We start from the raw sequence: 24603 nt of genomic DNA, 5'->3' as shown, positions 1-24603 counted from the left end.
TGGCTTCCAAAGATTTCATTTAAAAAAAGCACTCACATTTCTCCTGTACTTTTCTCTCCTTTCCCTTCCAGAGAGCTCATTCTTTTAAAATATAGGGGAAAAAGTCAGAAAAACTAACCACATATCAAAAAATCTAAAATTATATGCAATGTTCTATACCAGCGAACCCCCAAAAGAGCTGGGAAAGAGTCTTTTTTATCTCTTCTTTGGGGTCAAACTTAATCATTATAATTTTGCAGCATTCAGTTTCAGTTGTTCTATTGTATTTGGTCTTTCTCTTTAGATTGAATATTGTTTCCTGGTTCTATTTTGCTTCACTTTGCAACAGTTCATCTATCTGTCTATCATCTATCTATCTATCTATCTATCTATCTATCTATCTATCTATCTATCTATCTATCTATCTATCTATATGTCTGTCTGTCTATCTTACTATATTTCTCTGCTATTCACCCTTTCTCACAGTATATTAATGTTCCATTACATTCATGTGTTACAATTTGTTCAGCTATTCTCCAGTCAATGAGCATCTACTTTGTTTCCAGTTCTTTGCTACCACAAAAAAATTCTGCTATAAATGTTTTGGTTGTATGTGGATCTTTTCTTTTTTCCAGTGACTTCCTTGAGAGTATATTCCTAGCTGTAGAATATCTAGGGCAAAGGATTTGGACATTCTAGTTACTTTCCTGGTCTAATTCTCAATCGATTTCAAGATCGATGTGAAGGACTTTGCATGCCAGGCAACATGGCATCATAGAAAGTCCACTGGAGTTACAAACAGAGGTCCAGGATTAGAAATTTCCTTGGTACCTTGTTCTACTTTTACTGTGGTGATCTTTTCACTAATTTCTACTAGCCTATTTGTCATTTCTCCATTCTTATCTGTTAATTTTCCTTCCCACACCTGTCATAATTGTCCATCTTCAAACCTACCTGGAGTTCTGAAGGCTCCATCCAGTGTAGTACCATGACTCTTGGATGCTGCTGCCATGACTTTATCCCATCTGATATCTTGGACTCTGGCCCCATAAGGTTCCTCTGAGTCCCCTTTGAGCTCTGAGTCTCTAAAGCTTTCGCTCTTGCCAACCACAGGATAAATTGTCACAAGCATAATTTTAATACCCAGACTGTTATTCTCATCGACTACAAACCCCTGAGAACAAGAGTTTAATAAAATGGGTTAGTTTGCTTTCTCGTAAATAATGTTCCTCAGCCATGCTAGCTCGAAAAGAGAGGAGCCATAAAGAGCGACTTTATTACTGTTGCAATATATAAAATAAGGCAGAGAGAGACTTGGTCATAGCTTTATCGGGGCAGTGAATTCACTTCTCTCATTGAAGTGTCTGTCACATTAGGGGAAAAATACAGACCCCTCTGAACCCCAATGCTGGTGACAGTTATTACTCAGAGGAATTTTTTCCATTCTTTATCCCTCATTTTTCTTCCCCTTTTAGAATCCTCTCCTAAGGAAGTCCGAGGTGAACTCTGCTTGTTCTAGTACTCCTGAGAACCTTGGCAAGTTATGCTAGTTAAAGTAAGGTGAGAAAGGAAGGACATTTCATGTGAGAGGAGAAGATAAACATAAGGTATATGAAGCCAGTTAGGTGACATACTGAATAGAGTGCTGGGCCTGGAGTCAGGAAGACTCCTTTTATGAGTTCAATCCTAGTTTCAGCCATACTAGTTGTATGACCCTGGGTAAATTAACCTTATTTGCCTCAGTTTCTTCATGATCATGAGCTGAGAAGGAAATGGCAAACATTCCAGTGTATCTTCCAAGAAAACCCCAATGAAGTACCAGACACTACTGAGAAATGACTGAACGACAATAAAAACAAAGTTGCAGGAACAGAAAAGCAACATGGGTGACCTCAAACAAGTTTCTTCTTCAGGATTCATTTTCCTCATTTGTAAAATGAGAGCTTTGGACTCGGCCTCTGCAGTCATTTCCCACTTTCAATCTACAATTGAACTTCCATATTCTGTGATTCAGCAATTCATATGCTGAAACCCAAGTTCTTATTTAATAGTTCTCATCTATAGCAACCTCTACCTCTTAGAGTAAGAGTTAATCGCAAGACCGAGATCTTCTGTAAAGGAACAATGAGTCCTAGCTGGCTGAAGAGTGCCAGGAAACTGGCCTATAAATCTTAATTTTATTCTGCTCACTCACATACTCTTTTATTTTGATTTTCAACTCCAGGATTTGTTGTGTTGTTTATCCTTTGTTCTCATAGAAGGTCAATGACATCACAAAGGTTGACTTGATCATGAATTGGATATATTGGATATTGGAAATTGGAGCCTCACTTTTTCCTTCAGTCATTGAAATCCAGTGGCAAGATAAAGGTCAAGAAGACTGCCCAAGGTGCAATGAGTGATCTTGGACTTTTTAAATTAAGGCCTTCCTAGGCCTCACTCATTCAATGGCTAAAGACTTGGTGAGAAGAAGAGGGGAAGTCAGGTGGTGCAATGGATAGAGCAGTGGTCCTGGAATCTGGAGGATGAGAATTTGAATCTAGCCTCTCAGACACTTGTTGCTTACTAGCTGTGTGAAGTTGGACAAGTCACCTAATCCTGTTTACTTCACATCGAGCGCTATCTCCAGTCATCCTGATTCATATCTGGTCACTAGATCCAGATTACTATGGAAGACAAAGTGAGGCTGGTGCCAGTGCAACACCCCCTCATTCAAATCCAATTTGTGTGATTGTCATGGCATCACCTTCCCTGATGGTATGGTCTTCTTCAAGAATGAAGTACAAACATAATTATCATCATCACCAGATAAGAGTTAAAAGGAAGAAAGGAGAATGGTGATCACTAAAGCCCATTTCTCTAACTCTAATATCTCCCAAGGATGTTCTATGGCAAGGAGTCATAAAATACTACGATTTCAGAAGACTTCTAATTGTTGTGAATAGAGTGACAGATGGTGTATAAAAAGAAGCTGTAATGATTTCTTGTGCATAAAAGATAGTGTAAAAGATGGATGCCCTCAAAGATACATATAGATGACTGGAAAAGGAGTGGTCCAGTTGTGGAACAAGAATGAGTAATGGTAGATAAATAACCAAAGTGCTGGACTGGTAAACTCTTAAGAAAGGAAAAAACAAGCAAATGAAGATCTCTCGTTGAATGGATTCCCTAGGGAGGATATATGGAAAGACCTGGGCATAGGTGGTGGAGGATGAGAAGATGAAGAGGGATTGTGACCTGCACCAATGAAAAATTACCCACAATAAGTCCAAAGTGGGGGCACTCTCTTAGCTCTGGAGCATTAACCTTAATGACTTTTCTATCTGTTTTTCTTTTTACAACCACCAGCTCATAAACTCTTTAATATGGATATCCTTTTATTCTTTTGACAGACCAGTCAGAAATGGTTAAAATGTCTCCTTTGTACTTTCTTAAAACTGTTAAGACATCTTATTTTGAGACAATAGACAGTTCTCAACAAACATTCAGTCCTGCCCCATTACAAACTACATTTCCCCTTACAAGAGATCATTTATAAACTGATAAGCAGAAGATTAATTTTGATACTATGGTATTCTTTAAATTTTATGTACATTGTAGTTATTGTATATATTGTTCTTATAGTTCTGCTTTTTTTCACTATCACTTTATACACATATTCATATTTTTCCTTTGAATTCCCCACATTTGCAATTCTTTACAATGTCACAATATTCCATTGGTTTAATCCTTTCTGGATAATTGACACTTATTTTGTTTCCAGTTTTTTTGTTTTGTTGCAAGTGTTACATATTCTTCTATGTACATTTTTTGACACATGGATATTTTTTTTAAACTATCATTAATCTTCTTGGATTAGAGTTGTCATTTTTTAATATCTTTGCTTGATAGGAGCTGATATCTTAAGAGTTGATTTAATTGTTAGTGAATCTGAATTTTTTCAGGTAATTATTAATAATTTGTATTAACTCTTTTGAAAACTTATCAATATCTTCTGACCACTTATCTCTTGGATAATGTTATCTGGGCCAATTTCTTACAGATTTTCGATATCAAACTACTCAATCTTATCTTTTCTCTGATTTTAGCTGCATTGATTTTATTTGTGCAAAAGCTTCTACATTTTAAAAGTTATTTCTTCTGTTGCTTAAATTTTTTCTATAGCCACGATTTTAAAAGCTAAAACTTTATTTCTATTTAAATTGCTCACATTGTAACTTTTAATATTTAGATTATTCTATATTTAGGTTATTGTATTAGGATATAAGATGTTGAACCAAATCTCTTTTTTTCTCCTACTAGACCCTTTTCTAGTGTTTCTCTAGTAATTCCTTGAGTTCCTTACTCAATAAATAGTTTATGTTTTGGGAATTATACAGCTCTAGGTGGTTCTACACAGTTGTTTCAAGGATTTGCCTAATTTGTCAGTTCTATGGATTGACTTTTCTAGTTTTTGTCTAGGACCATATAGTTTTGATAATTGGGGCAATTACATGGCAGAGTGGATAGAGCACTAGGCCTAAAGTAAGGAAGGCCTGAGTTCAAATCCAGTCTGAGATACTTCTGAGATACAAGTCATTCAATCCTGTTTGGCTCAGTTTCCTCAGCTGTGAAATGACCTGGAGAAGGAAATGACAAATTATTCCAGTATCTTTGTCAAGAAAACCCCAAATGAGGTCACGAAGTCTGAACAACAAGATGGGAAGAACAGTAGTAGGAGTTCATGGGTTATAATACTAGAAGCCAACAACCCTCAAGAATCTTTTGGAGGAGCAGTAAACACTCTTTGGAAAGAGCTATTTGATATATATATAGGAATGGAGGAAGTAGTTGCAAAAGAGTTGCTACACTGAGGGTTTCATCTGGTATACTTTGATACTTGGTATTTGAAAGAATCCATTGGAGAGATCCTCCATTGTAATACTTATTCCTGGATATTCCAGTTTTGCTTTCAGGGTTTCATTAGAGAAAAATGAACATTTTTTTCCTCTCTTTTGTTTTTAGATTGCATTTGGATAGTTTGTTTTCTGTTTTTTTTCCCTTAAAAGTCAGATTAGTACCTCTGAGATAACATTTCCTGGTTTGAATGTTTATGTGCTGATGTCTGTTATACTATAATATTCATTGAGTATTACAGTTAATATCAATGGTATTAATTTTCAGTCCTTAAAGTATTGGTGCCTCATAGGTTGCCTAAAGCACCCTATATATTTTATAAATATTATTTTTTTCTTTAGTCTTTCACGTACAACTACCTTATTGTAAGATCCTTAGAAACTATAGGATAATAGGAGGTTTTACTATTGTTTGAAAAAACTCTGGGAAATCTACCCAATGTGCCTAATTCCATTTTGCCAGCCCCATATTTCTTTGGGAAGTTTCCAAATTTGTTTTACTACTTCGCAAAAATGAAGTAGAGGGTGGCTAGGTGGCACAGTAGATAGAGCACTGTCCTTGGAATCAGGAGTACCTGAGTTCAAATCTGGCCTCAGACACTTAATAATTACCTAGCCATGTGGCCTTGGGGAAGCCACTTAACCCCATTGCCTTGCAAAAACTAAAAAAAAAAATGAAGTAGAAGTAGTTTAATATAGTTTTAATGAGAAGTGAGTTAGAAACTTCATTTGGATTACCCTATTGAATTGGTAGAGACCCTTTAGGAAAATTTTTGGATTTCCTATGGTAGGGACATTCAGGGGAATTGAGGATTGCCTATGTGTGAAAAAGATCCTGAAAACATTTTGGTGTGTCCCATGTGAAAAGGGATGCTTGGAGTTATGTTGTTCAACCCTTGAATTTTTTGAAGATTACATCAGGGAGGTGATGCCATGACATGCATATGAATTGGATTTGAGAAGTGCTGTGCTAAATCACTAGCCTCACTTTCTCTTTCAGAGTCATCTGAATCCAATGGCCAGATATGAATCAGGGTAAGTGGAGATATGGTCCTGGATGCAAGGCAATCAGGGTTAAATGATTTGCCCAAGGTCACCCAGCTAGTAAGAGTCAAGTTCTAAGGCCAGATTCCAACTCCCCATCCTCTTGAATCCAGAGCCAGTGCTTCATCTACTGCACCACCTAGCTGCCCTAGCCCTTGATTAAATCTCCTTGAATGATAGATATATTCATGAAAAGTTTTTCAGCCAGGGCAATTTGATTTCTCACCTGAGGATAAGGGAGGAGATTTCCAGTAAATCCCTAAATCCTAAATCCCTATTCCCTGTGTGGAGAGCCACTTGTCTTTTTTCAGAATTTTGTAGGAAACAGACTTCTGAGAGGAGAAGCTTGATTTTTTTTCCCTTTGTTTTTTAAAATTGCCTTTAGATTGGAAAAGACCTCTAAACCATCGACAGGTAATCTATGATAATTTTGTAAAATAATAGGTTAAGTTGTATCACAATATATTTGAAAATATAGGAAAAAGTTAATTTCCTAATTGTCAACTGTATCACATAATATTTTTCTACTATCATTATTTTTTTAACCATAATGATATAGTATAGGTATAAACTTTCAGTAATTCTCTAATTATGTAGGTCTTCTATTTCTTTTTTAATTTAAAATTTTTTTCTTTCTTATTGTGAACTTAATGGCTATCAGTAAACACAAATATTTTGATAAGCAAAGAAGAATGAGAAAGAGGATTGGATAAGAAATTTTGAACTTCCATTATGTATGCAAAAATTACTTTGTGGATGAATTGGTTTAAGTTCTGTGAGTCTTGGTAGGTTAATTCACAGACATTTAATGCATTTTGTTGTTATTTTAAATGAAATTTCTCTTCCTATCTCTTCTTCCTGGGTTTTGTTAGTAATATACAGAAAAGCCGATGCTTTTTGTGGATTTATTTTATATCCTGTTGCTTTACTGATGCTATTAATTATATCAATTTATTTTCCCATTGATTCTCTAGGGTTTTTAAAGTAAATGATATTTTCTGCAAACAGAGATAATTTTGTCTCCTCTTTGCCTATGCCTATTCCTTCCATTTCTTTTTCTTGTCTTATTGTTATGGATGGTGTTGTTAGCATGCCCAATGATAGTGGGTATTCTTATTTTAACTTTTATCTTATTGGGAAAATTCCTAGTACTTCTCTATTATGAACAATGTTAACTCTTCATTTTAGAGAGCTACTTTTGATCACATTAGGTAAAGATGTTTTTATTCTTATGATTTTAGGGGGGGGTTAAAAACATAAATGAATGATGTATTTGGTCAAATACTTTCTCTCCATTTGATTGTGTGCTCACTTGATTTCTGTTACATTTATTATTAATATTTTTTTGCCGTTTTCCTAGTGTTTAACTATCCTTGAGTTCCTTCTATATTTCTTATTCAGTTAATTTATGAGTCATTTTCTGTTGCCTCTTTACATTAATAATAATTTTGCATTAACTTTCATTACTGATATTACTCCCTAGTGTTTATTTTCTCCTTTATTTCTTCCTGCTTTTGGCATCAGTAAAGTATTTATCTTAGAGAAATAGTTTGGTAAAGCTATTTGAGAGTTGAATATATTTACAAAACTGTCTGACCCTTGGATCTCCTGACAGAAGGAATGGATTGAATGGTCAAAATATATATAAATGTAAAAACACACAATATAAATGGTATATGCATGCACACATATACATACATATATGTTTATATATGTGCATGGTCATAACACACACATACACACATATATGTGCACCTATGTGGAGTGTCAATTGTAGTAGAAATGGTTTAGCATAGTTTAAAGGTTTAGTAACTTCAGAAATATAACTGCTACAAACTTACAAAAAGCAACATTTGAAAGATCAATTATTTAAAAACAAAATATTTTTTTATTCAAATTCATTATCACCAATATGTTCAGCTAAATATTGATTTTTTAACTTTATAAAAACTTTTATCAGCTGCTGCTTAGTGACTAAAAAAATTGCATTTGCAAGCCAAGCCTTAAAATTATTCAAAGAATGAGGTTTTGGTACATATACGACAATTTTAATGTGATCTAAAGTTGCAAGTCTAATGGGGAGAAATCAGGTGATCTAGCTGACCAAACAAGAGGACCTCTTCTACTGACCATTGATCTGAAAAAATGTCAGCAAGAATCTGTGACACAGACGATACATGCCAACAGAGTAAAATTTTGTTGAAATTAAAATTTTATTAAAAAATCATACTGGTCCACCAGAAAAAATTAAATAGTTAAGCTTTCAAATGATTATTGTAAGTGTAGAATTTACAATTCTGATGTTTTTGTTGTATTTTTTCTTTATTATTTTATTTTTCCAATTACATGCAAGGGTAATTTTCAACATTCATCCACTTTTGATGTTTTTAAAGGCTTAAAACATTACTCAGACTTTTCGGACACCTTGTATATTTATAAAACTGTCTTTTCCCTATGTGTCTCTTATTTTTTTAAAGAAAGATTTTATTTATTTTGTTTCACAATTCCCCCCCCCCCATTCTTGCTTGCCTCCCCCACCCCCCACAGAAGGCATTTCTGCTAGTCTTTACACTGATTCCATGTTATACATTGATCTCAGTTGAATGTGATGACAGAGAAATCACATCCTTAAGGAAGAAGAATAAAGTATGAGATAGTAAAAGTACAAAATAATATTTTTTTTTCTAATTTGATGGTAATAGTCTTTGTTTTGTTCAAAGTCCATAATTCTTTCTCTGGATACAGATGGTATTCTCCATTGTAGATAGCCCCAAATTGTCCCTGGTTGTTGCTCTGAAGGGATGAGCGAGTCCATCAAGGTTGATCATCACCCCCATGTTGCTGTTTCCCTATGTGTCTCTTGACAAAGAGAGTGGACAATTTGGTGATTTCAGTATCTGACAATGGTGTGACAAAAAGGGTAAAATGATTTTAGGGTAAAGTAAGAGAGACATTAGTTCTAGAACAAATGAGGTGACAGTTCTTCTGTCCTTTACCTTAGTTAGGCTGCATTTTGACTGAGTTTCACATGCTCTATTCCAGAAAGAATAGTGACCAATATAGGAACATATCCACAGAAGGGTAGGAAGGAAAGGAGAACCTGAAATCATCTGATGAAGATCTGCTGAAGGGGTTGGGAATAATTAGATTGGAGAAGCAATAACTTAGTGGAATCTTGGTTCCTGTCCTCAAATATTTCAAAGATTGTCATACATAAGAGGAATTAGATGTGTGTTATTTGGTTTCAGAGGACAGAATGAGGAGTAATTGATAGTTACTGGTAAGCAAATTTGGGGTCATATCATAGTATAGCAGCTAACATTTATATAGAGCAGGGCTGGGGAGTCTCCAGCTCAAGGGCTGATGTTATCTGCATTGCCAAGGAAGGTAGGACCGGAAAGTCAATAAATCTGGGAACTTTTTAGGAGTGAATTAAATATTTGATCAAATATAGCTTGTGAATGATGTTATAAATATCCAACAGGTCCTTGACTGAAAAAAAAAGATTCCTTACCTTTAATATATAGCATTAAAGTTTGCAAAGTATTTTGTAAACATTTTTTCATTTGATCCTCATAATAACCTTGGGAGAGGAGTGCTATTATTATACCTATTTTACAGATGAGGAAAGTAAAAATGAGGTTAACTTATTACCCAGGATCACAAAACTATTATAGTCTGAGATCACATTTGATTAGGTTTTTCTGACTCCAAGTCCAGTGCTCTATGTACCAAATCACCCACCTGCCTTTAAGCAAGATCATTCCCAGGAACTGGAGGTGTGTAAAAGTGAAATGGATTGCTTAGGGAAGTAGTGAGTGCTCTATTCTTGGAGGTCTTGAAGCAAAGTTTGGATGAACACATATGTAACATGCTACAAAATTCCTAAAAATAATCCAACTATATAAATGCTGGCTGTTATTATTATATGAATATTTGTGATTAGGTGCAAGTTAATCTGGAGATCCCTGAAATTCTAGGATATATGATTTACAAATTGGTGTTGAAAGGAAGGAGAAATCATTTGTCACTCAGAGATTTCTTAGGGCATGGGATCTCTATCCAGTTCTCTGAATCCAAATGGTTTTAAATCTAGAATTTTTTCTCCTCAGCTCTTTGAGAAATTTCTTTGGATCTAGGATAAACTTTTCAAGTCCCATTGGCAATCAAATGTTTAGACTCTTTGTCTCTCTCACTTGAAACCATGATTGAACTCTTTTGTCCAGGTCTCTGGTGACTCCCCTAATGTTTTTCTAATTTCTTGCCTCTTCTTCTAACTATGCTCCTACTTAGAGCACAGAACATCAAATATCAGAACTAGAGGGGACCTTAGAACTAAGAACAAGAAAGTTGGAGCAAGATGTCACCTTTGAACATTAGAATGTAGCATGTTGGAATTGGCAGGTTACCTTAGTGTTCATCTAGTCTAACCCTTTAATTTTTACAAAGGAGGAAATCAAGGCCCAGAAGAAGAAGGGATGTGAGTATGTGGGTTAGACTCAATGGCCAGCCCTTTTGAAATGTTAATCTCTTTTACTCCTAAGAGCCCATTGGAAGCTGTCCCAAAGTAACCTTTTTTTTTGAGAAGGCTATTCTTAATCTTATGATTCCCAGTGCTGTAGCTCCCTACAAATCAGCTTGTAGGGCCATGTGGGTGGCTGATGGGTTTGGGCTTTTAACCTCCCTGGCAAGCAGGCAGGCAAGCAGGAGATTTGCTGAGTGGCTCTGTGTTGCCCTCTGATTGATGGCTTCATTCCAGAGATGACCTTGTCCCCAAGTGGCTGTAATTGTTACACAGGAACATCAGGCTTTAATTATCTTTGGCCCTGCTTACATCTGCTGATGGGGCTAGAAGGGACTGGATGCCCTGTGGCCTTTATTCACTTCTGGGGAGGGGAGGTGAGAAGAAGGGAGGCAGGTGAAGAAAGAAGTGAAAGAGGCTGTGAGGGGCTCCTTCTCTCTTTACTCTCACACAGCTGTTTCTTTTATGGTCCCCTAAAGCCAGGCTTTGCCCTGGGGTACACCCTAAGTTTAAGGTATTCACATGTATTTGTTGGGAATGGGAGAGAGGAAAAAGGGAATGACTGTGATTCTGCTAACATAGAAATAAGATGTCTTTGGACCCAGAAAACTGGTAATGGATTCTGAGCATGCACACACCAGCCTGGAGAATCACTGCAAACTATCTTATCTCATTAAACATAATATTGGGAGACTTTATGGTTCTCCCCATGTGTTTGTTTCCCCTGAGGAAAAAAAAAACTTGGAGCAAGTATGTATGTGCATATGTGCCAGTGTGACTGCACATTCATGTGCCTATGAATGGGTGCCTCTAAGTCTGTGCAGGTGTAGTCTTGTTACATACAGAGTGGGTGAACACAAAAATAGGACAGGATGAGCTTTAATGTTTGCAAAATGCTTTTCATATATGATTTGATATGATCCTTTCAACAATCTTGGAATGGAGATGCTACTGTTATTTACAGTAGAGAAAACTAAAGTAAACAGACATTAATGAGTTGCCCAAGGTCACACAGCTACTAAGCATTTGAAACTGGATTTGAACAGCACAGGATCTAGTGAACTCTCATCATTGTCCTACCTAGCTGTCTTATCTCCACCTTCTGGATTATGTCTTCTCCTTCAAGGGTCAGAGCAGGTGCCAATTCCTCCATGAAGCCTTCCTTGATGATCCTCTTGGTTAAGAGGGAATAGTTTTCCAATCTTTCACTCTTCTTTGCTAGACTTATTTTTTTAGATCAAATTTACTTATTATTCTGACTACATGTAAAGATATTTTTCAACATTTATTTTTGGCAAGATTTTGTTTTTGCTTTGTTTGACTTCTTCCATTCAGCTATTCTTTTTCCTTACACCATACTCAATTCTGTACTTTTTCTCAATTCTGCCTTGAGGGTAGGGATTGTGCCATTTTATATATATATATATATATATATATATATATATATATAATATATTATATACTTATACATATATGTAGATGTATGTATAAACACAGAACCCCTACTGCCTAACATTGTGTCCTGGCATTGGCAAGTCAGTCAGTATGAATACATTTGAATCCAGGTCTGAGGTCCCATACCATGCTTCAAATCTCACTCTAGCAGGTTTGGACTTTTCCTTGCCATCTGCTGTGCCACTGATCCCTTTGGACCATTGGATCTCCTGAGACCATGCCCAGAGTCACTTAAACCCAGCTTATATTAGGAACCATTGACCTGGGGATATGCCACTCTGAGTGGTGACTCAGTCAGTACAAATTCTGACTAATATTAACCAGCCCTTCCCTCCATCACTATGCTTTACATTCCCATCTGACCTTCCATCTTGTCTTTCTTGCCATATTCCTTGGTAATGAGTGTGTATATACCCCCACTCTACTCCAGGCAATAATCAAACCAAAACTATCTTTGGTTCTGGCAAACTTGTGTCAATCAAATCTCTTTAACATCCACAAAGCTTCTCAGAACCTCAAACATCCTTCTTTGTCGACCATACCTTATATGCATTTTTCCACCTCCTGGAATAAAAGTTCAGTGATAGCAGGAGCTGTTTTGTTCTTCATATTTGTGTTCTCTCTTTGTTTGTTTGTGTGTGTGTGTGTGTGTGTGTGTGTTTTAGGTTTTTTGCATGGCAAATGGGGTTAAGTGACTTCCCAAGGCCATACCAGCTAGGTCATTATTAAGTATCTGAGGCTGGATTTGAACTCAGGTACTCCTGACTCCAGGGCTGGTGCTTTATCCACTGCACCACCTAACCTCCCCTCTTTGTGTTTTTTTTTTTCAGGTTTCATATTTGCATCCTCAGCTCTTAGAATAGTATTTAGTACATAGATTGAACTTTTAAAAAATCACTTTCCATTTATTAATTCACTCACTCATTTACAGAGTAGATATTTAATAATTGATGAATTGCCTCAGGAAAGTTCTTTTGTATAAGATTTTACCATTCTATCATCCAATAGCTTCAATTTGAGAAGGGTTAGGGGTTTCATGGAGTAGTGGGCGTATGCTCTGTAGGTACTGTGCTAGTTAAATTGTGAACCTAATTTGTTCCTCTTCTCAAGACTGAGGTGATTCTGTGTGTGTGTGTGTGTGTGTGTGTGTGTGTGTGTGTGTGTGTGTGTGTGTATTGGGGGAAGGTTATGTCCCTGATATAAAAGCCAATAGAGGGCTAGTCACTAGTTCCATAATAATAAGGGACACAGCTGATGGGGGCTTGAGCTGATGTCAGAAAAAAGATTCACCCTGGCTATGTAAAATCTCAAGGGGAAAGATGAAACAGGCCTAGCATAGAGAGAGGATGAAGGATAAATCCCATATTATATGTTCAACTAGATGAAGTGTCCTGCAAGAAAGTTCTAGGTTCTGCCATTAATTCAGTGTATGACCCATTATCTGTGTACATTCATTGCTTTCCTCCCTGTTTCAGTTTCTTCTCTTGTAAGATTAAGGTGTTGAATAGGATTGACTTTAAGATCTCCACCCTCAGCATCAGCCCTGGAATCAGGAGTTCAAATCCGGCCTCAGATACTTAATAATGACCTAGTTGTGTGGCCTTGGGCAAGCCACTTAACCCCATTTGCCTTGCAAAAACCTAAAAAAAAAAAGCTCTCCACCTTCCCAAACTCTTGCATTCTTCACATATTAAGTTCTTGTTCATCTCTTACATTCTATGTTCTTTATTCAACTCTGCTAACAACTTCTCTAATTTAAGAGCTCTGGAATTCTATGTTCTGTTTTGTAAGGACCCCTCCAGTGCTTAGCATTCTATTCGGTTCTTTCTTCCATAGAAGCTCTCTTTGTCCCTCATCCCCAAGCAGAGCAGCACGGAGCGATGTGCTGGATATCCAGTTCACCCATACTGTCTTGTTAATTACAGCTTTCCTAGAGCATTGTGGGAAATTCCCTTCTACCTACAAAGTGAGAGACAACTAAGACTTCTGTGTTTTCAATCTGCTGTCTCTCCCGTGGAGACATAGCCCCCTTCCCTGTGTGTCTTATACATACACACATTCACGCACCCCCTCACATGCACACACATAACTATTGTTAATTAAGACTGTCTCCATTATGGGGCTAATTAACAATTAGCATAAACATAATTAGCCCCCGTTGACATTTAACTCATTACATTGTTTAAATAATTTTCGGAAATTGCCCTGAGCGGCGTCCTGTCAGCCTGCAATAATGGCACCACTTTGTCATGGAAATTAAATGACATTTGTGTTGTTGCCTTCCTAGCTCATGCAGGGAAGAGATTTTTAAGCTCCTGGCATCCGGGCATCTGAGGAAGATGTTTGCAATAAAGGCCCTTCGCTCTAGGTAGAAGTCCCTTTTGGCAGGCTCCCAGGGTTCTTGGGTTCTCAGTCAGTCAAAGTCAGAGTCAGGCTTAGAGGCCCCATTACATGAGAGATGCTCCTTTATAATGGGAAGAACAGATGGCCATGGGATTGTGAGGCTTCCTAGTCTGCTCTCTGATGGACCTCCAGATCTACCCACCTGAATGTATTATGGCTTTCTAGAATTCCAGAGCTCTTAGAGTAGTTGTTATCAGAGCTGGAAGCAAATCTAGTTTCGAACAATAGACTGTTAAATAAAACATTAGTTCTAGAAGGGAGCTTAGAGTCATACGTACCATGTACCATGTCAGATCTGTGAAGGAACTTGGAACTTGGAAGATCCATACCACATATTGGGTTCTCAGAGTCAGCCAGTCTGAGTCAGGGACCACTGACTACATACGACTTTTAATCACAGGAGATCAGAGATAGAAGTGCCTTGCAGATGTAAAGCAGTGGGAAACTTATAAGCAACTGTGCCCAATCTCTTCATCTTATAGGTGAGGAAACTGAGGCTGAGTTTAAGTGACTTTCCAGCTAGTGTCTGAGGCAAGATTGAAGCTGAGGTCTTCCTGTAAGTGCAGCCCTCTTTCCACTGTGCCACCTAGCTGCCTTTGACTTAGGATGTAGGGTTTTTGAATTTGAGAATGTAGAATGTTAGACAAAGCACTGAAAAATTAAGCATCGAAAAAGTCTGATACTTTCATTTAAAAAACTGGAAAACCAAAGCACAAAAGGAAAGGGCAGTGGCCCAGATGAAGAGAATAATCACCTGAGTGCCAAAGTAGAAGAAGCAAAAGGCTTGGATTCAGATTTGAATTCAGAGAGATGAGTCTTATGCATAAGACTGTATTCTAGTATCACCTAGCTGCCTTTAAAGACTATTTCAAATATCTCAATTATGTTGTCTTTTGTTTTTGTTAGGCAAGCTCACACAGCTAAGTAAGGATTAAAGTCTTTGAGGTCAGATTTGAATTCAGGTCCTTCTGACTCCAGGGCCAGTGCTCTATCCACTGTGCCACCCAGTTCCACTCAAATATCTCAATTATGGAAACTTTTCTTCCAGTGGTAATGGCTTTTCCTCTGGGGTCTCCCAGAGCATTTTGTTTTCATTTCTCTAAAGTGTTTGTCATAGCCATATGTCTAGAGCTAAAAGAGACCTCAGAGACCATCTGAGGTAGTGGCAAAGCCAAACACGAATATAAAAGTAAATGTTCTTATAAATGAGTACATACAGTTATATAAATGTGTTGTATCAGGTAGTATCAGGGTAGGAGGTCCACTGCCCTAAGCTTATGGTGTTTTATTGTTATGAGTGTTTATTCCTTATGTCTTACCAAATCTAATAGTATTTTTCTTGAAGGGCAGGGCAGAGATGTTTAGCAAATGTTTATTGAATTGAATTTATTTCATTGGATATCCTCTTAATGGGACTTTTAAGACTATGTTTTAAGGAGCTGGTTGGATTGTCTTCTGAGATTGAGGTGACCCATGGTTCACAGCCATATAGCATCAAGCTGTCATGAAAAAAGATGGGTTTTGTGTCAGGTACTAGCTTGCAATTGTTAAAAGTGTTGTGTAGTTTTACAAATGCAATCTAGTCCATTCTCTTTCTTCTATTTAATTTTGGACCTGACTCATTGCCTGAACAGTACCTGTCCAAAATATATGTATCAATAGACTAAACCAATGGGCTGTCTATCCAATTCTAGGTCAAAGCCTGGATACCAGACATTTTTTAAATTATTTGTCTTTTCCTCTGTGGCTTTTTAGATTTCTTCTGAGGAACCATGAATTTCATTCAGGAGGCTCTAGAGTTTCCAGGACTCAAACCAATTGGATAAATGCCTTTCACCAAAAAGAGCTCCTAACTTTCTGCCCCTTTCTTTTTCAACTGTGTGACCAATAGCCTCCATAACCTTGGTAAACTCTTCAGAAGGGCAACTATTTCCCAGTTAAATATCAGGGGACTACTGAACAAAGTTATGTCAGTAGCTGTATCTATGAAAGTATTTTTAAATAATCTTAACATATACTTCGGATATGATTTGTTGAAGGAGAGACAATAAGACTGATTTTTCATTTATACTTGATTAAATTAATCTCTTGGGTTAGTGTTGATACAACTTCATACCTTCATTTAAGTTTAGAAGACTGTGTGGCATCATGGACAGATTCTGAGATTCATTGTCAGGGGTCTTGGGTTCTTGTCCTGACTACTTCAATTTATTTTTTTTTTAGGTTTTTGCAAGGCAAATGGGGTTAAGTGGCTTGCCCAAGGCCACACAGCTAGGTAATTATTAAGTGTCTGAGACCAGATTTGAACCCAGGTACTCCTGACTCCAAGGCCATTGCTTTATCCACTAGCCGCCCCTTCAATTCATTTTTAATCTCCTAATCTGTCAAATGGGTATACTGCAATTCACCCAATTTACTATACAGTGGAGGATTAAAAGTTGTTGATAAACAGGGAAGTCATTCACTACAAATCAGCATGCAAATTAAACAATTGCTGTGTGCATGTTCTGATGTTCATCACAGAGATGAAGGGATAGGCCATATATATATATGTATATATATATATATATATACATATATATATACATATATATATATATGTATACAAGTTAGGAGGATAGAGAATCAGAAGAATCAGAGAAATGACTTCCAGTTCTGTTGTTTGGGGGGAAGATTTCTAGGAAAAAGTCTTTCTGAACTGGGCCTTGAAGGAAGAGGACTTCAATGGGCAGAGATAAGGAGGGAATATGTTTGAGTCAGGGGAAAGGACTGTATGAACAAAAAAGGTGAAAGAGGTCAGAGAACATGAACAAATTCAGACTGGGTGGAGTGTACAATGTTTTAAGGGAGTTATAAAGAAATAGATGGTTTAGAGGAATACTTTAAGAATGCTAGATTTGTGAGGATCAGAAGAGATAATGGATATGGGAGGATTTTGTAAAATATGATATATTGTATGTGAGGGAGCATTCCTTAGAGATTCTTAAAAAGTGCCTCTGGCTTGATCTAGTGCAATGGCATCCCTCAAATGATCTCTCTGATCATTCACATCTCCCTTCTCCAATCTATCCTCCACCCAACTGTCCAATTAATCTTCCTGAGACACAGATCAGACCAAGTCATTCCCCTGCTCAAAAACTTTCAGTGGTTCCCTATTGGATCTAGGATTAAACAAATGAAAAAAACAAACCCAGTTCCTCAGATGGCCTTTTAAAACCTCCCATGATATGACTTTATTTATAATTCCAATCTTACTTTACACTATTCATCACATTGTCTACATTCAAACTGGCTAGAAGGCATTGTCTTTTTCAGATCCACCAAGTAGTTTAACTCAGTCACCCTTTCCTCACAAAACTGTTCCTATTCTCTTTCATCAGATTATCTGGCACTGGCTTGTCCATGTTCTTGTGATATTCCTGCAATAGGATATAAGCTTGATATCTCCTCCTCTAAGCTTTGCTTAGGTCGGCCAAGGGCACCACGCTTAGAATACTCTCCATCCTTACCATTAGAATAATACAAGAGACCTTTTCTGATTCCTATTACTTACTACTGCTTGGTCCCTGAAATCATTTTGTATTTACTGGGTATGCACTCATTTGTAAGCACATTTACTTTTACATTTATCTAAATATACATAAATATATACTATATATACTAATTTATAAGCACATTAATTTTATATTTATATAAATATATACATACTCATTTGTAAGTACATTTACTTTTATATTTGTAATAGATATGTATTTATGTATTATATATTATGTATAATATATATGTATTTATGTATTATAATATTACATATTATGATTATGTAAATATATGTACATGCTCATTTATAAACACATTTGCTTCCCTTAATAGAATAGAAGCTTTTTGTTATTTTTTTTATTTTACATCTAACCTTCTTTTTGTTGGGGGTGGAACATCTGGGATTAAATAATTTGCCAAAGTTATACAGCTAATAAGTATCTGAGGCTAGATTTGAACTCAGGTCCTACTGACTCCAGGGCCAGTATTCTATCCACTGTGCCACAGAACTACCTATAGATAAAACCATCTATTTTTTCAAAATCCCAAGAGTCTTAAATATAAGGGTATAAATAATGTTTGTTTAATTGGACAGTTAAGTGTCACAATGAATAGATTGCAAAGCCTGGTGTTAGAAGGAGTTGGAGGTCAAATCTGGTCTGACACTAACTTGCTATATGACTCTGGACAAGTCACTTAACCCAATTTGCCTCAGTTTCTTCATCTGTTAAATGAACTAACAAAGGAAATAGGAAACCATTCCAGTATCTTTGCCAAGAACAACCCAAATTTGATCATAAAGATTTGGAAATGCCTGAAAATGACCAAACTAACTGAATTAACCTGGCAATAAATTAAGGAAAGAATGACAAAAATTAGAATTAAATATAATTTGCTGAGGATTTTTTAAAGCATTGGCTTTGGTGCTGGAGAGCACCTCTCAAAGACTGATTCATATCCAAAGGGAAGGAAGCAGATGCAGCTGCCTCCATAACTCTTGCACTTGGCTAAGGGCTCTTGCCTCACGTGTTCCAGGGTGAGCCAGTCTGCCAGACGGCACTCCATTCTCTTGAATGGGTTTTATAGGATGATAGACAGTTGTGATGGGCAGCTAGGTGGCACCATAGTGCAGAAAGTGCTGGGCCTGGAGCCAGGAATATTCATCTTCCTGAGTTCAAATTCTGCTTCAGACATTTAGTAGTTTTGTGACCCTGGGCAAGTCACTTAACAGTTTTCTCATCTATAAAATGAGCTGAAAAGGAAAAGGGCAAACCATTCTAGTATCTTTGCCAAGAAATCTCCAAATGGCATCATGAAGAGTCAGATGCAACTGAACCACAAAACTCTAGAGTTTAGGAAGCTCAGTCTAAGATTTCAAAGGGCAAACTGAGACCCAGAGGGAGGAAGAGACTTGTTTATAGACACACAGCTAGCACACAGAAGAGCTAGGATTCAAACCCAGGGCCTCTAACTCTCAAATCCATTGCTCATTCCACTATACCATGCTCACGGTACAGACCTACCACTACTAGCTTTCTTGTCCACACCTGCTGGCCTTCTCTTTTTAATTCCTTCACTGCACTAGCCATGATAAAACAGACCCAAGACCAGGAAAAATTACAATAAAAATAAACAAACGAAGCCTCTACCTTCAGAAGAGAATGAATGTCATCTTTTGCTTTTCAAGCCAAATGAAGTGATGCTGAGCCTCTAAGGGCCAAATCCAATGTCCCAGAGACTTGTTTAGGCCCAATTTTGGCTGTTAAGTGCTTGTCAAAACCCACAGGCCCCACTCCCGACTCTATAAAATTCAAAAGAATTATAGGAGCTCCAGGGTCACATAATTCACTGCACAGTAGATTTAACCTGGCGGCCAGTAATTCATATTTGTGGCGATAATATTGTTTTCCACTTTCTGAGAGTTATCGCTGTGTCTCCCTTCCAGGTCACTATGGATATCAAAAATCAATTTGGAAAGATGGATACTGTCAGAGAGTAAAGCATGAAGCCAGTGATGCTTTCACTTTTCTCCTTCTCTCTAAATGGATCGGGTGACACAGGGAGACTCTGAGCCTGAACCTTGGCTGCCCGCTGATTGCTCTCGGGTGGACACTTGACACCCATAATCAAACTGAGTCTGTTCGCATGTAAGGGTCAGTTTTTTACAAGTGGAGGCTTTCCCCCTCCCCCCCTTTCCCTCTCCCTTCCTGCTCCAAATTCAGCCCCAGACAGATCTCTGTGTCTTAGGGCTTAACAAGATCTGTTCTGTTCTCCATCTGTAGGAGACAAGTACACACAGTTCACATGTCTCATTTCACCCCACTCTCCTCTGGAAAATGTTTGGCTTGACCTGCTGTTGTTTATTTTTATATTTTTTTTTAAAAAAAATTTTATTGAGGCCTTTTTGTTTTTATGACACAGTTATTTCCAGACAGAATACCCTGTAACAAAGAGAAAGAAAACCAGTTAAATGAAAGCAGCCAATGAAGCAGCTTCTTTTGATAGCATATGCAGCACCCTATAGCTAGAGACCCTCACCTCTCCAAAGAATGGAAATAGGTGCATTCCCTTATCTCTCCTAGGGGCAAGGTGTAGTCATCAGAATAACACTAGGTTTTTTCCCTATATTATTCTATGCTTATTTTGCATTAGAGGTTTTCTTGGAGTTCTTAGAACAGCTATGTGTGAAACCTTGTCCAGTCAGTCAATTAACTTTATTGAAACTCCTACTATGTGTCCCTGTCCTGGTGAGGGGTATGGGTCATCAGGGAAAACTGGAACCTCTAGTGGGAGAGTTGCTGAACCCTTTTCGGAACTGCCCATCTATCTTTGGGGTCCATATGATTCATCCAACTCTCACCTGTGGTTCCAAGAAGCAGTTGCATGTGCGCAAGTGCTGTCCAAGGGACTTAGGGATGCCAAGAAAGACAAGGAGACATCCCCAATACCTCAATCCCCCCCAAAACCCAGTCCCTGCCCTCAAATTGCTCATAGTCTAATGGGGGAGATAAGAAGCAAACTACTATGTACAAATAAGCTACAGACAATTCTATGAATTGTGGGCCCTTAGGTGAAAGGCACTAAGATTAAGGAGGGCTAGAAAAGGCTTGGGAGGGGGCAATTAGGTGGTACAGTGGATAGTGTTAGACCTGGAGTCAGGAAGACTCTTCTTCCTGAGTTCAAATCTGGTCTCAGACACTAACTGCATGACCCTGAACCAGTCACTTAATCTTGTTTGCCTTAGTTTCCTCATTTGTAAAATGAGTTGGAGAAGGAAATGGCAAATCCCTTCAGTATCTGCAAACAAAACCCCAAATGGGGTCATGCAGACTCATAAATCACTAAGCACCTGCAGAAAAGCCTTGAGTTTTACTTTTAAAAATCTCCTAGTAATACTAATACTAATGCCAATCATAATAGCATAACAATATATTGCTATGTTATTATATTATAAACATATGCAATGCATTTTAAACTATATATTAATTTAATTAAATAGAAATTAAAATCTGTTAAATAGTAAATTAAAATATAAATATTAATATAACAGCATAATTAATAATTTGTATAGTGCTTTATTGTTTTCAAAGTATTTTATAAATATCTCCTTTTATCCTCACAATAACCCTTAGAAGTAGTTATTATTATTCTCATTATGTGAAAGAAATAAAGATGCTAAGATGAGGAAACTGAGGCTGAGTGAGGGTGAATAACTGATACTTATTTAGTAATTTACAGTTGTCACAATGCTTTATTTTCTCAATCAATCCTCATAAATAGCCCAGTAAGGGCCATTATCATTTCTATTTTACAAATGAGGAAGCTGAGCCTTAGAGAAGTTCAATGATTCTTTCAGGGTCATATCAACTAGATATGAACCAGGATTCAAATCCATGTCTTTTTTACTCTAAGCCCAGTATTCTACTCATTATTCCATGTTATCTCTGGACCATGTGAAAACAATCCCCAAATGCTGGATCAAAAGATCTTGTTACTCCTGATATTCAGTTATTCATCCATCCATCCATCCATCCATCCATCCATCCATCCATCCATCCATCCATTCATCCATCAAATGGATTTAGCACCTGCTGTGAGCAAAATTCTTTGCTCATTAGAAGGTTGGGAGAAAATACCAACTTTAACTAGGATGCAATCTCTGTTCTCATGGAGCTCATAGTTAGGCTTAAGACACAAACCTAGAGATCTATTAGATACATTGCCACATAGTAGGTGCACTAGAGAGGTACAAATAAAATGTCTCCTGAGATCACAGGGAAGGTGTTAACAACTGAAGGCATCAGGGAAGGCGTTACAGAGGAGGTGGCATTTGAATTAGACTTTGAAGGATAGGGAAGGATTTAGCAGGAGATAAGACTGGGGGTGGAGGAAGGGACAGAGATTATGATAATAAAAGCCAGTTCTGCTCTTTGGTTACATGTGTGAACTTGGGCATCTAACTTCCCATTTTTAAGGCCATTTCCTTGCCTCTAAAATGAATATTTAGACTTTGTTGTTATTGTTGAATCGTTTCAATCATGTCTGACTCTTCATGACCCCATTTGGGGTTTTCTTGGCAAAGATACTGGAGTGGTTTGTCATTTCTTTCTCCAACTCATTTTATAGATGAGGAAAGTGAGATAAACAATTGAGCTCAAAGGTCACCTCTAGTTCCAAAGGCTGTAAGTCTAAAGCATTTACTGAACATCCCCCCTGTGGCCAGTCATACATCAGGCTCTGTTTTGGGGAAAGGGGGGAAAAGAAAACACAGACCTGATCTTTAGGAAGTTTATGTTCTCTGAGGGCAGTTTCTTTTTTCCTCTTCCTGGAATTCTGGTTAAGCCAATGGATCCTTTCCCAGAATCATACTATTAAATGCATGAAATAAATGTTTAGGAGTATGAAGGAAGGAAATTACATTGAAAGGTATTTAATAAAATATATTTTAAGAGAATAAATTTTCTGAAGGTTTAAGAATCTTTGTGGGAGATGCAACATATTAAAGACTCACAACCAGGGCCATCCAACTATGGAAGGGACTGTCATTAAAGGGAATGAGTTTCCTGTTCCTGAAGGTGTTCAAGGATGATCCACTGCCATGGAGGTTTCTGAGGAGATTCCTGCATTGACTGGAGGAATAGGTCTGAACTAGTTGCTTTTACAGATACTTTCCAGATTTGAAAGGCTATGGTTTGGTAATTCTATGACATGTAACTCAGAGAGAGAGCAATTTTAGATGAGATAAAGCTAAGGGTTAAGTGCCATGTGTCTATTGGGAAAGGGACTCTTGAAGGTTCCTTTCATTTCTGATAATCTGTGAGTCTTAACATTCTATGAGTCCCCTTGATTTTTATAATGTAAGTAGGTAATCTTATAAGGGAGAGAGCCTCATATGTTGCCTTTAATCAAGGAAGGAATATAGTTACTGCATAAACTGAAGGAATATCTGCACCAATTGGAGAAGCGTTATGTAAGGGGATACTGAAGCTAATAACTGCTGGCAAATGGGAATCCCTTATATCTCTTTAAGTATGATAATTGCAGTTAACCATTACATTGGTGATCTCTTCATGACTTCATGCAAATGCAGCAGAGAGAGACAGTATGGAAGGCTGGGGGTCTGTGGGACTCAGAAATAGATTGGACAGCTATGGCATGTAAGCATACTGCAACATTCTTTTTGAAAAATATTTGGGGGTTTTTGTGGGCCACAAGGTCAATATGAATCAGCAATGGAATGTGGCAGTCAAAAATGTGGATGAAATCTTGGGCTGCTTTATGAGGAACATAGCTTCCAGGAATAGAAAGGTAATAGTCCTGCTATATTTGTCCTTGCTAGATCTCATCTCAAATGTCACATTAAGTTCTGAATGCCACAACTTAAGAAAGATATTGATAATGTGGAGACTATCCAGAGGAGAGCAACCAGGATGATGAAAGACAGTGAGGGCAGGTCATATGAGGATCAGTGAAAGTCACTAAGCATGTTTGGTCCAGGGAATAAAAACTCAGGGTGGTTCATGATAGAAATTTTCAAGTATCTGAAAGATGTGTCAGATAAAGGAAGCTTGATTCATTTTGTATGGTCCTCAAAGCTGGAACCAAGAACACTGAACAGAAGTTTCAAAGGATTCAATTTCAGGTTGTTTTTCAGGAAAGAAAAAACAAACACATTTTCTAACCATTAGAGCTGACCTGAAGTGAAATGGGCTGCTTTGAGTGGTGGTCAGTGAATAGAAGCTGAATGGCTGCTCATCAACTATAACAATGGGGATTTCTTTTGCATATGGATTGGACTAGATGATTGCTGAGGTTCCTTCCACCTCTCAAATTTTGTGATGCTATAAAAGTTGCTGAAGAGTTTCTCTGATTTTTACACCTTCCTAGGGTGGACACTTTGACCTGGAACTTTCTAGGAAGATGAGAATCACCTTTGACTGAGAGAAGTTGGGAGTTATGTGAGAGGCAGATACCTTGGTGACTCTTTCTTTTCATTGCTTTCCTCCTTAATTTGAAAGGAAAACCATTCCTCCAGAAGGGAACTACAGCAGGAGGAGCTGGAAAGAAAGATCTATCCAAGGGAGCTGAGGAAATGGCTGGGAAGGGAGACCACACAAGGGTGAGAGTGATAACTGTCAGATTCCCATAAGTCTTATTGTTGAATTTATGAAGGGAAGGAAGGGAGGGAAAGAAGAAAGGAAGAAAAGAAGGAAAGAAGGAAGAAAGGAAAGAGGGAGGGAGGGAAGGAGGGAAAGAAAAAACCAAAAG

The sequence above is a fragment of the Macrotis lagotis genome, chromosome 3 (genome assembly GCF_037893015.1).
Source record: "Macrotis lagotis isolate mMagLag1 chromosome 3, bilby.v1.9.chrom.fasta, whole genome shotgun sequence".
NCBI classification, from domain to species: Eukaryota; Metazoa; Chordata; class Mammalia; order Peramelemorphia; family Peramelidae; genus Macrotis; species Macrotis lagotis.
Note: the sequence above shows the minus strand (reverse complement) of the source record.